This window comes from Myodes glareolus, chromosome 27 (assembly GCF_982192425.1).
Source record: "Myodes glareolus chromosome 27, mMyoGla1.1, whole genome shotgun sequence".
Lineage (NCBI taxonomy): Eukaryota > Metazoa > Chordata > Mammalia > Rodentia > Cricetidae > Myodes > Myodes glareolus.
The window spans coordinates 1,003,116-1,016,264 of NC_142052.1; the positions used below are offsets into that span (position 1 = coordinate 1,003,116).

The 13,149-nt window shown below is 40.3% G+C and overlaps 1 protein-coding gene across 3 annotated transcripts in view; it reads right to left on the reverse strand.

Moving 5' to 3' along the window:
- Lhfpl3 (LHFPL tetraspan subfamily member 3) overlaps window positions 1-13,149 on the reverse strand; it is a 454,907-nt gene that overhangs the window by 299,882 nt on the left and 141,876 nt on the right. The window lies entirely within an intron of this gene.

The window sequence follows — 13,149 nt, forward strand, 5'->3', positions numbered from 1 at the left end:
AACAAAACCACAACATTATGGGTTCATGCAGTTATGATTTAAGAAGTCGACAGAATGTCCAGACACTCCTCTGGGAATCAATGTCTTAGGCCCAGGAAGAGGTGCATGTGAACCAGTCTGCATCAAATACAACTTATTCTGAGCAGTGTGTTCACTGTCTCACTACTTAGAGTCCTGGCATTGTTCACTTTGCCATGCAACTTTCAGGCACCCCACAAATACACAAGGACAAACTCCCAGATGTTTATTGCTGAGTCAAGGTCACCCACAAAGTAACTTCAGTAGTCATAATCCCCTGTAGTAATGGACTTCCTGCTCATACTCCTAACCTCCAGGTTTAGCCAACTAACTGCTCATTGTTTAAGCCTGAATTTCAATGACACTTTCTGTCTGGGGCTTAGAGCTACATACATGACTAAGCGTTACTCTCTGGCCGGTCAGTGTGACATCTCTAGCCTGAGAGAAACTGTGTGATCAATATGGCTCTGTTTCTTATTGTTTACTCAAGAAGTGCTGCATGACCCTGAAAATGAGATTGATATTGGTCCAGAGGCTCCGCTGTAGAAAGGGAAATATGAGAGACAGAGAGACAACTGTTATGTAGCTGTACGTAAAGAGAGGCAGCTGTGTGGAGATGGAGGGAGAAGATTTTAGAAAGGAATTTTGAAAGATGAAATAAAAGAGAAAATTGCCAACAGAAAGCATGTGTTTCCTTATTTTGCCCTCAGATAAGAATTCCTTCGAAGTTCCAACTGTTCTCTAGGCATTCTTTACACTACCCTGGCTGCAGTCCTGGGAGCTGGACTCCGGGTTGCTTTAGATCTGCTGTAGAAGTGCATTGAATTTCAGCGGGTGCAATGATGTGGAAACAATGTTGTTTTCATATTGTTTGTGTTTATCATGTCAATGAACTTTTCTAATCAAGATGAAAAACAGTATACCAAAAAATAATTCCTTTATACGCCATGTTCTGTTATTATTAAACTGAGGTTTGGACTAGGCAGGGGGCTCAGTTGACAGAGTGCTTGTTTAGTATGTCTGAAATATGATGTCCAGTTTCCAGTACCATATATACCGGGATAGTGGCGCACACTTGGAATCTAGCACTTGAAGGAGGAAGCAGGAGGATCGGGAGTCTGAGGTCATCCTTTGGCTATATAATGGGTTTGGGACAAACCAACCTTGGATACATTAGACCCTGTCATAAAACAAAACAAAATAATAAAATAAAATGGTTTATGGTGCAACCCAAAAAACAGACAATAAAAATAGTAATGCAAATTAGAGGAGCTCGAGGAAGGATCCCCATTTCTGAAGTGGTATCTCATAGATCAAGCTCTCTCATTTTGGTATCCTCAGTCTTTGAGCCGAACACGGCTCTGTTAGCTATGAAAAGTCAGCATCTAATGAGTTCCTTTATCTAAAAGTCAATAACCACTGGAAAACGACAGCAAATGAATTTGGCAGCAGACTATTTATAGCACTGAATATTAAAAATGCAGCTATGAGACTGTTAAAAATAAGATATCTCCAGGGCTAACCCCTCTGGGATTTAGGGCAGAAAGATGTGTTTTTAAATTGCTGTTTTGAAAGTGAGAATGTTGATAATCAACAGAAGAAAATTTTTTTTGCTTAGTTTTTGTATCAACTGTTATTTTCCAATTTACTTGCATCTCGCGTAGCACCATGTCCAAAGTAAACACTGACATGGTGGCCATAGACACCTTTTACCCAGTGTCTGTTCTCAAGTTATTGTAGATTTGTTTTATGTGAGTGCAAACGATCGTAACTAAAGAGCGGAGGGTCCCAATACTCTATGACCTCACAAATTAGTAGTTGTGACACTGTTGACATCATGAGCCTCATTCACTGGCTCTCAGATTTTGCATCTTCAGTTACCCTGAAGAATTTCTAGCTGCCTGGGGCCCCTCAAGCCAGTTAAATGAGAATGTGTGGGTTAAATCCTAGTCACTGGTATGTCTAAAGGTTTTCCAAATAATTCTAATTCTCATTTCCCAAGATGTATGCATTCCAGAAAGACTGGGAGAATCGCCCAAGGCCTCATTAACAACTTACCATTCCCACTTTTCAGCAGAAACGTCTCTAGACATGTGCTTTTGCGACCTCATCCATCTCTAGTTCTAAATACTCCCCAATTCTCCTAGAGGTTGCTTAGTTCATTCATTTGCCTATCAACTGCAATTTATCAGACACCAGGTTTGTGAGCGTGAATAACATAGTGAACAAAACCAAAGGAGATCTCTGTCTCCGTAGAAGTCAGACTTAAAGGAGAAGACACGCAGTAATGGAGCAGAGAGAAGACTATTACAACTTTGATTGGTGTAGGGGAAGGGACATTCATAAGAAGATTTTTCTAAGGAGGTGACGATTGAATGAGATCTGAAGGGTAAGTCAGTGTCTTAGACAAAAGATGAACCAAGAAATAGAAAAGAGGAAGAAGATGAAGAGAAGAGGGGACAGAGGAAGAGAGAGAAGGCAAGGGAGAGGGTGAGAGAGAGAGGGAGCTTGGGGTGGCAGTGGGAAAGGGAGAGCGTCCTTGATCTACTTAGGAGAATGGTATGTGCTAAGAGGCAGCGCAACATGGAATGTTGAGAAGATGAAAAGCTTATGAGTCAGGGAAGTCTTTGGGAGATTAACTACACCAACTCTTCACACAAACACGTGCTTCACAACCTCGTCACTAACACAATGAAATGGACCTCTCTTTGTATCTCAAACATACAACCACAAGTGAGTGTCAAACAGACAGGAGGTCTTTGTCTGGTCAGGAATCCTCAATGGGAAATGCATTTGCCAATTACTTGGAGACCTTTAGACATATTGATTCCTTGGAGATATCTCAGACTTATGCCAATCTTTAGAGTTGAAATCTCAATAGTACTATTTGTTAAAGGTCTCCCAATGGACAGCCAAGAGGAACAGTTATTCTAGGCTGAGGGCTTCATCAAGGCAAATACTAGGAGCGAAGAGATAAAGTATATTTGAAGCTGCCACACTCCACCTTTAATAATTGCTTCCAGAGGAGGTATCGGGACTTACCATGTAATGAGGATCGCCTCTGTGTTATCACTTCTTCCTAACAGCTGGATTAGAATTAACACTGCAGGGATGCAAGGAAGACCTCCTAAATAGAGCTTAAAATTATGATTCTCCTTTCCTCGTCTTAACTCATTCTCTTTTTTATTGGTTATGTGTTTTAAATGAAAAAAAATCATGTTGAGATCACTGTAGATGGATATGCAGTTGAAAGAAATAACCAAGAAACCTATTCCTGGGTTCCCTCAAAGCTAAGATTGTATATAACTACAGTGCGGTATTAAATTTTGGATGTTGACATCAATGCACACAGGATAAAGAGCATTTTTGTCACCCCAAGGATGTGTCATACGATCCTTCAATAGCTCTAAGTTCCTATCCTCCACCTTTATCTCTGGCAACCGTAATCTGTTTTCTAGTTCTGTGGCTTTGGCATTTGAAGGATGCTAGACAAATGAAGTCATACAGGGCACAGTTTCACGAGAGTAGCTCTTATTTTCACTCAGCATCACGTTGTGAATATGTAGCAGACCTCCCTGACTGAACTTGAGTGGGGAAGGAGTGCTTCATTTATGCAGGAAGGAATGGAAGTCGAGGTTCTTCATACGGTTTCTAGACGCCATCAGTAGAGGAGAGGGTTAGATGATTCTTCCTGCTTGGCAATTACTGGTGTGAGGAAGGGGTTTGTCTGGAGTATAAAATAATTATCCACTGAGAGTATTCTGCCGTGCTAAGCTTCCTTTTTACTGGTCTGATGCCGGAAAAAACAAACAAACAAACAAACAAAAAACTGGCTTCTGTTCGTTCCTGTTGTTGTGTCCATGAGCATTTTTACACGCCTAGACTTTTTAGGTTCAAGTTTTGGAAAACACAGAGAACTTAAATTTTGTACTTTAAGGCAGGAATTTCCCTCCCCGTCTTCCTTCTTTCCTCTGTAGTCAGTCTGTTTGGGATTTTTGTATGCAATGCTGAAGATTAACAGGGGAGACTTCCCAGATATAGAAACAGGCAACATGCTGCGAATATATACTGTTTCTCTTCTGAAAAAAAAAGTGTTTCTTTCTTTATTAATATGGTTTTAACTAAACTAGAATTACATCGTTTTCTCCACTCTCTGCTCCCTGCAGCCCCTCCCAGCTACTGCCCTTCAAATCCTTCCCATACTCCCCCTCTCAAGTTGATACCTTCTTTTGTTTAATCATTATTGTTTCCTTAGCATACCTTTTAAATTATTATTTACATTTTGGTGCCTTCTTTTTGGAATACTTTGTCAATTAATTAGTCTTTTCTTTGGCAATGAATTAGCTGTTTCTGTGAGTTCTCCGGAGTTTCAAATTTTCTCTAAATGTCTTTCCTTTCTCTGTCTACTGCCGAGACTGTTTGCAGGGACCAGGGTTACCCACAAACCCCGTTCTTCTAAGCTACATCAAAATGCCGACTGCAGTCAAAATTGTTTAGTTGATCCTGTTAAAGTTCTATTTCCCTTGATTGCCACGATCAAATATTTTAATGACAGCTCTTTCTCCTTGTAAAAAAAGAAAAAAACCAAAAACTTTGAGAACCTCATCTTCTTCACTATACAACCAGGATTGTAATTTTTGACCTGTGCTTTTTAGGGTTGCACTGAGGCCCAAATAAGATTTTATGTATCTAATGAGCACCAATCAGAGTCAGACTTTGAGTTTGTAGCAGTGAGTTTAGCAAAACTTCAGAGACTTGTCACAGTCTCCAGGCGGAGACCTGTAAATTGGCAGGCATGGGAACAGCAGAAACACATTACACACAGCCTTGTCGTGAGAATACTCAGGGACCTGAGAACTGGGGCAAGACTGTGCAGAGTCAGTCAGCTCCTGAAGAGAGAGCAGCTCAGGCATGGAGCAATGGGTGGGGTGTGCTGCCCTCGCTGAAGCGCCAGAGGGCAGAAAGCCAGTGTTCATGCTACTTCAGTGAGCTGATGACATTCGTTTCCAAGGAGATGCGTATTGTGAGCGATCAAGTCCATTATAGACTCAGTGCCCCTGAAGGAAGAGAGAGCCAAGGTGTCCTTTCACCGTGTAACTTCCGCCTTATAGCTGTAGTGCTCAGAAACGGAGCAGAGTAATTTTTAAAGACTTTTATCCGCGTATCTGAGAAAACCTAGCTTTTACAAATGCAAGCTGTGGACATTTTCACAGCGACTAATTCCATGGATTGTATTTGTTCGCATCTGAGTGCGTTCTTCTGCTATGATCTTCCATTTGTTGCCTTGTGTTTATCTCGTTCTGATATATAAATATGCTTTATGCTTATGGTGATTAACTGATGGTGATAGTCCCAACTAGTTAAAAATTTTCCCTCTCAAAAAGAGCACCTCGGTCATCCTCTGACATTTTCTCCCAGGCAATGAAGCTGGCAACACCATCGTTCTGCCTTCACCATTGGAAGTTCATTGCCAGCTCAGAACTCTCCATCTCGACAGCTCCAGGCCTTCCCTTTCTCACGCCCTTCAAGCTCTCGGTGCCCAAAGAGAACACAGGGTTGGCCTTTGCAATTATCGTTTGCTTCTAATTGGCTCTTCAGCTTCAGCTGTGTGGAAGCTTCTTTTCACTTCTCTATCTCATTTGAATAAGCTGGCTTTTTAAATCGTGCAGAACACATAACATGTTTTCCTCTGCTCATGACTGAATATAATCATCCAGTTGGGAGACAAAGATCCCCACTGCTTGCATTTCCTCTAAAGCTTCTTTTTTGGAAAACTGATTTTGGGGGCCAACACCATGTTGACATAATTATCATGGTTGAAGAAAAGTCCTCCATGGTAAGTAGAAGTAGAATTTCCATCATGCTGCATCTACTGTGTTTATTTTCACACTATTGCCACAAAGTAAAACAGAAACAGAGTGACCTAAGTAATTTATCGCGAGTTCTGGAAAGTTTGCTTATGTTATATACAAACATAGATCATCAGTTAGGTGCCCAGAGCCAGCTGTCGCGCCAGCGGACAGCTAACGGAGGGCGTTTCCTGGGGGGAGAGGCGGTGCGGTATGAAAGGAAGCTCTGAGCCGGCGGTATTCATATTCAGCACTCGTGACCCAGAATCAGGAATACGCTCACCAGATCTGCAAAGAATTTTCAATCAAGAGGTATCACCCTTGATTTTAATATCACTGATTGAATTCAAATGACTTTGATATTTTTAAGAAAACTTTCTATCAAAAATGTAACTAAAAGCCCTAAAGGTAAGCATATAAATGCCAAACATTTATGCAAATATCTAATATCAGAAAGTAAAAAATGAAGCAAAATATATGAAGAGAGTTTAGGGGAAAAACTGGAAAGCCTTGAAAACTTTTAACTGTTTAGAAACATAAGGTGAATACAGAATTGACAATGTGACAGTGATCAGAGGACGAAGCAGGGAACTCAAGAGCATTGCCAAGAGCCAAAGAAAATATTTTTTTTATATCTTATAAATTAATAGACATCATTATAGGAAACTTGAAAATGAAAAAAATGGGTGATGTGTGTGTCTGTATGTGTGTGTGTGTGTGTCTGTATGTGTGTTGCCTATAACTAATTCCACAAGCAAAGGTGAACCATTTTCCCTGTCTTTTCACACACACACACACACACACACACACACACACACACACACACACCTGGCAAAGCAGAACTGTCTATAAATGTTTTCAGAATTGGAACTTTTCAATTCTGCTTGCATGGTTGGAATTCAGATGGCTTAGCCCACATGTAGACATTATTTCTGTGTTCATCAATTTCCTGCATATCCCTTTTCCTTCAACTAAGCGGAGTTATCACTTTCCCTACACTGGCCTTTAGAAGTGAAGCATCGCACAGTCTTTTCTTACTCATTTAGGAGGAAGTGTAATTCATTTCCAACCCCCAGACATAGGATGATGACAGAAAATTTCAGCCACTTCCCACTTCATGTGATAACAAGTTGACTGCATCGTGCATAAGCATATAATGTAGAAAGTAGCACAATGTATAGTGAGAGACTCACGCATAGTTCTTTGGACATAAACAGTTCAGAATTAATTTTCAATAATCATGAAATCGCAATAATTTTATCTGTAAACAATTCATGTCTATTTTCACCAAATCATTTTCTTATACCTATCTTTGCAAACCTGATTTACACCCTTTTGTTCAAATACATTTACAATAAGTGGACTATAATCTGTTCTGAATTTTCTTTCAGTTAATTTGATTCCCAGAAGAACACAGTTGCTCAAATTTATTGCTCAGAAATCTAGTTATTATATCCAAAAGAAAAAGAACACACACACACACACACACACACAATCTCACATCAAAGCAACTCTGTCTGATAAATCCAACTGAATAGGAGAATCTTAACTTCAGTAAAAATATATTTGGTTTTATTTAGGGTTATTCTTTTTCTCTCTATTTCAAATTGGAACGTACCATTTCTACAATTCTCTCTTATTTTTTTTTAACATGATCAAATCCCAGACTATTCCAGTTCAAGTGACTCAGAACTTTTGCATCTATGACATTATAAGATGAGCACACAGGAAGAGCGGGTCTGGAAATACAGCCCTCCTAGATGCCCCACAAAAGAGATGGCGCTGCTTGGGAGACACAGGTGTGTCCTTTGTTCTATAGTTCACTATAAAAACACATGCAAAGAATGTAGTTAGATGGAGCACCTAATTTTACTAACATTTTACTTGCTCTTAACTTCAAAACTAAAAATATTTATCTACCATTTAAACCGTATTGGCAATTGTACAGAGCACTAACTGCTCCCAAGAGACTGTAGCAGATCAGCTGGCTGGTTTTGAAGGCTTTGAAATACTTAATAGTTTTTAAGTTAGAAGAACAAATGTTGAAAGGAAAGTGTTGTAAGGTCTTGGCTGCACTGTAAGAAACCTGTAAAAATATTCCTATGATAACCAAGGGGACTAATATTGAAAATTCAAAATTATACCTCACGCCATGCAGCTTCATCCTTCCTTTGTTTCTTTTTCCTTCAACCAATCAGTATTTATTAAGCAGTTGTGGTTTTTTTTTGGCGGGGGGGGGGAGTTAGGGACTATAATGAACTGTGGGGATATATTCATGATAAAGATGGAGAGATGAGTTAAATTTAGTGCTGGGAATACAAACTATAGAAGCACTCGCTAAGAGAGCTGCAGACAGGCGGAGTTAACGCTACACAGAGGAGGTGGGGCGGGGCTAAGAGACCTGTGACACTTGAAGCATGACCAGACTTCTAAAGGTCAGTCAGGACACGGCTTGTGGAGGAAGCCATGAGACATGGAGGAAGGGCTAAGATCACCTTTGAAGAGAAGTGAAGCTTTGGTCAAGAATTTTAGATGGTGGGTGATCTGATTTGTGTTTAGAAAATTCAACCTTCTGTAAAGAAGGAAAACAATAGAAGTAAAAGAGATATGGGGCAGAGGATCGAAGGGGCCATGAATCACAGGGGCCTAGGTGAGAGAGTGATATAAGTTAGAAGTAGCTCAGGGTACCAGGAAGACAAAGGCTTGGATATAACACAGCATCATCCATGGGCACTTGGGCATGTAGACCCAAAAGTCCCCCAGTGGTCAAGTTATGGTTCTTCTCTCTCTCTCTCTCTCTCTCTCTCTCTCTCTCTCTCTCTCTCCTCTCTCTCTCTCTCTTTTTCCCCTCTTATTTTCATGAAGCTGAAATGCTCACATTTTCAGCTTTATGAAAGAATATTTAGTGATTATTGATAAAATTACAAACTAAGATTTTTTTTTCAGTTTTGTTGTGTGATATGCTATGTCAATCACCACTGGGATATTGATAATATCAGCAGGCTGATGAAATAGTTTCCAAAAGTCTCTGTCCTTCTCAACTGTTTCTGAGAAGGCTAGACCTCAAACGAGCTGTGACACTCACAACGAAAGCCTTGTGATATCCGCAGTGATCCAAGGCTTCAGTGTCTACCCTCATTCCCAACTCTTCTTGAACTGAAACAGCCATGTAATCAGGAGGGGTCATATGATCAGCATATGCATGGACCCGTCTACCTACAACAGGTATCTTTGTGAATCAAGCTCTATTTAAGAATAATACACTCATTATATCTGGAAAAACCAAAGTTAAAGTCCATTTAATCTGCTGCCCTAATCTTTATTCTTTTTAATTCTCACAGAAATTTTTTTCTTTATTGAAATATGATAAACTCTTACAAGGTGATTTATCAAGTTTTATATCGTTTGGGGGCTAAGTGTGACTGTAACTGCACGCATTTTGTTAACTTGTATAAAAATATAGATTAGGTCATTAGTTTAATGATTTAAACCTCCCAGTAAAAGGAAACTAATGCAATAGATTGAGCTAATTCATCTTATTACCACCCACCAGGCGTCATTGGGAAGGGAGAACACTGTAATCAATGATACAATATCAGTATACCAAAAGCTAATGCAGAAATGCTTCCATTTCCTCTTCAAATCCATACTCTAAAAGCCTGGAGCAGGACCCTAAGGAGGGCTGGTGTTAGACTGTCCCTGGTGGCCTGGGCAGAGTGACCTGAGGGCACCTTCAGGACATGATCTCAGCTGATGCTTCACAGCCTTAACTCTATCTTCCCCATGAACAAACACTAACGTACGTCCAAATGATACAAGCGTGGCATAGTCTTAAATGTTTTTCAGGTCAAAGCACCTTGTCATTAATCATTCCGCCCCACAGTAAGAAGGCTCGCAGGATGAATGAAGAAAGTCTGCTCATCTACAAATAAAGAAATGGACAAATATGGATGAGGTAGCTTTTCTTGACACTACTCAGCCAAGCTGACAGCAGAGACTAGATTTCTAATCTCTCACTTATCCATGTTTTTCATTCATCAGAACGCAGACAGGATGACCTGCTTGCCCTCAGGAGTAAGGTCTAGGGCAAATGGTGTGCATCATTTCTGAAACAAAAATTATTTTCTGTCGTGTCTCGTTTTCATTGAGTTTAAAAGAGTAACTTTCGCTGGAAAAGCTTCTATCTAAAACTTAGATCTATTGTCCTCATGGAAGGAATGTTTACGGAATTTATCAAGGAATGAATGGACGTGCATTGCTTTCTGTTTTGAAATAGAAAATTTTAAATAAAATTTTAATGTTCCAACTTTTAGCTTTGAATTGCCTACGGACCCATTTTCATCCAATCAAGTTTCTTACCAAACGGAAAGGAAGTTTCACTATCGATTGTTTCCATATGCCAAGAACGAAGTACAGGAATGAAGACATAAGTTTCCTTGTGATTTGTTTGGGTCCTGGGGATCTACATCGGGTTCACTTCCCTGCCAATGTTTTCTTGCTTCTCCCAAGCTAATGCCTTTGTGCCCCTGGCTTCTCACATTATGTCTGCCAGTCTACGACAGACTAGGACTCTTGTAACTAGAAGTTCATGGTCACAATGGACTCTCCTTTACCTTCAAATATCTGTTGCCTTCCCTAGAGACACTGGAAATCAGACTAAAGGACATCCCAGGAATAGGAGAGCCAAAGGTTCCTGACCCTGTGCTGGGCAATTTCCTTTAAAGGGTCCCTACAGTTTGGAAAGTGTGTGTTGAATATTTAAATTTGTGTTGGTAGTCTTGTCTTCTGCTTTTCTCCCTTTTCCTTCTCATTGGTATGTGCAGGAATTTTGTAGGATGGTAACCATAGCAACAGCAGAACAAGAGAAATGAGATTTTTTTTCACCCCCCTAAAATGCATATACAGGCTATTTACTAAAACTGGAAGGTTTGCCAGCTCTCACAGAGGAAGACAAAGACATCTGATACGGCTTCCAGTTGGATTTAATTGTCATTCTGTCCTTACCTTGCTAACACAATGCACACGTGTATGTCTTTTGTTAATAATGTTTGAAAGGAAATTTTATTTGGAGGCTTAAAACCACTTTATCGGGTAGAAAGAAATACTTTTAAAATGTGTATCTTCCCACCGTATTTGTGTATATGTGTATGTGAGTATTTTTGCTTGCATTGAAAATGTTCAAATGGAAATTTTATTTTGGGGGTTGAACTCTAAGAATAATTATTAATTAGCCATGGTTTGTTCTAGCAAGCAAGCAAACCTTGCCAATGCACCAAGCATGCCCTGGGAAGAAAGCTTTTATCTTTTGCTTTATCAATCACATTTTTATGATGATTAATAGTAATCAGACCATCTACTTGTCCACTGTAGCTTCCCCAGCATCTCACCTTGCAAGTCACCTGTCAGTCAGGAAGCTTAATGCAGAAACAGGTACAAGGGAGGTTGGCAATGCTTGGGCGAGAATAAATAGTAAAACCAAAAGACACTATCTTCACTTTGAATATTTCAGTTTATAGTATACAAAGACAATTGAAGACCAATTTGGGGCTTTGATAGAGTTTACGAAAGTTTAGCTAGGTTTTCTTTCCTCTCTTTCCATAGCTTGCTTTCACAACCTATATGCACTATTGTATGCCAGGTGCAGGAAGCGCAGCTTGGCTAACATCTGGCAACAATGAAATGCAGTTAGTATGTTTCTTATTGCAATCAGGTTAAATCAATCCAGGCTAAATGCTAAACATAAATTTAGGAACCGGGAAGACTTTGTTTAAAATCCTGGGTTGTCTGTTTACTAACTGTGTTATCGCAATTAGTAATCTAAGTAATGTTAACTAGAGATACTCAGCACCAAGTACCCATCCTGTACCGAGAACAAGCCAGAGAGAAAGGGCAGAAGTGGAAGGGGTTGAGCCACCTCTGTGACGGTGAAGGTACAAAGGGAAGGGGCAGCACATTTGAAAGCCAGCTGCAGTCTTGGTTTCTAAGTCTTTCTTGCCTTTGGTATTGTAAGAGGAGAGGGACTGAGAAGGAGGGTGTGAAAATGAAGACTGGCAATGCTCTTTCCAAGGGAGGAATTGCCAGATCAGAAGGCATAAGTACCAGAGAGTGCTGTTGGGACCCTTGGACACCAAAACCTGCAGCCTGCCTTGGGGGTTGGGGTGCAGAGCACCATTTGGCCTCCGTGAGAATGTGCTCTGAAAATCGGAAATCAGGCCCTTTCTGATGTCTCCAAAACTATATGAGCTCTGGAGTTTTTGTAGCTTCCAGTGAAGTGTGTGGGGGAGGGAGTGAGAACAAGATCGGAACTATCCAGCAAACCCGTGGCAGCCACGCTTGCTATGAATTGAAGGACAAGTGAATACATAAATAAGCAAAATGCATGCTCTTCTGGGTACGGTGGGTCAATTTACACACTCTGCAGTGTTAAAGAATGATGGAGAAACCTTGTTAGCTAATTATCTTTAAGAGGTGGGTCCAAGTTAAGGCATGGCTTTCTGGGACCAGGAGAAAATGGGTGCACAGTCCAGGTGCTCTCTCTCTCTCTCTCTCTCTCTCTCTCTCTCTCTCTCTCTCTCTTCCCGCGGGGCACACCTGAGCTTGGAATTCTCATTCCTGTTTTATAATAAATAAAAATATAATTGTTTTATCCATTAGCTAGCCTAATTATTTCCTGAATCGAGCGAATTTCTACAAAAGAGTGTTGGGAATGAAGAGTTTTTCTGGCATGGAGGAGGAAGGGGGTTTTATTCTACAGTGAAGGAAAGAAAATGCAAGCATATGACAATAAACAGAACTCTAAGCAGATGGAACATTATAGTCAAAGACAATGATTGGACTGCAAGCCCGTGAGAGAGGACTGTGTTGGAGACACAGTTTCGAGGCATGCAGAGGATAGGAAAGGAGTAGAGGATGTGGTACCTATCTACGCGGTGAATGGCATGATAGGCTGGAATGAGATAGCTCAGGCCACAGAATGTGGAACCAAATGCTTTTGGATCTGAGACTCCAGGAGATCCGTATTGAAAACATTTTGTAAAATAATGTATGTTAACTGTGGCATCTGTGATCAGTGCTATTTCATGGTAATGAGGAAAGCAAGAGAGCTTCTCTGGGCTCAGTAGGGTGCATTTAAAGTTCCCAGGGAATAACTCAAAAGGAGCCAGCTGTCACAAAATAAAATCAGTTTCTATGAATTGTTCCACCATGTAATCGATGGGAAATTATGAGATATTTTAAATTATTAATTCCACACTAAGTATCCAGTGCCATTGTGCATTTTACA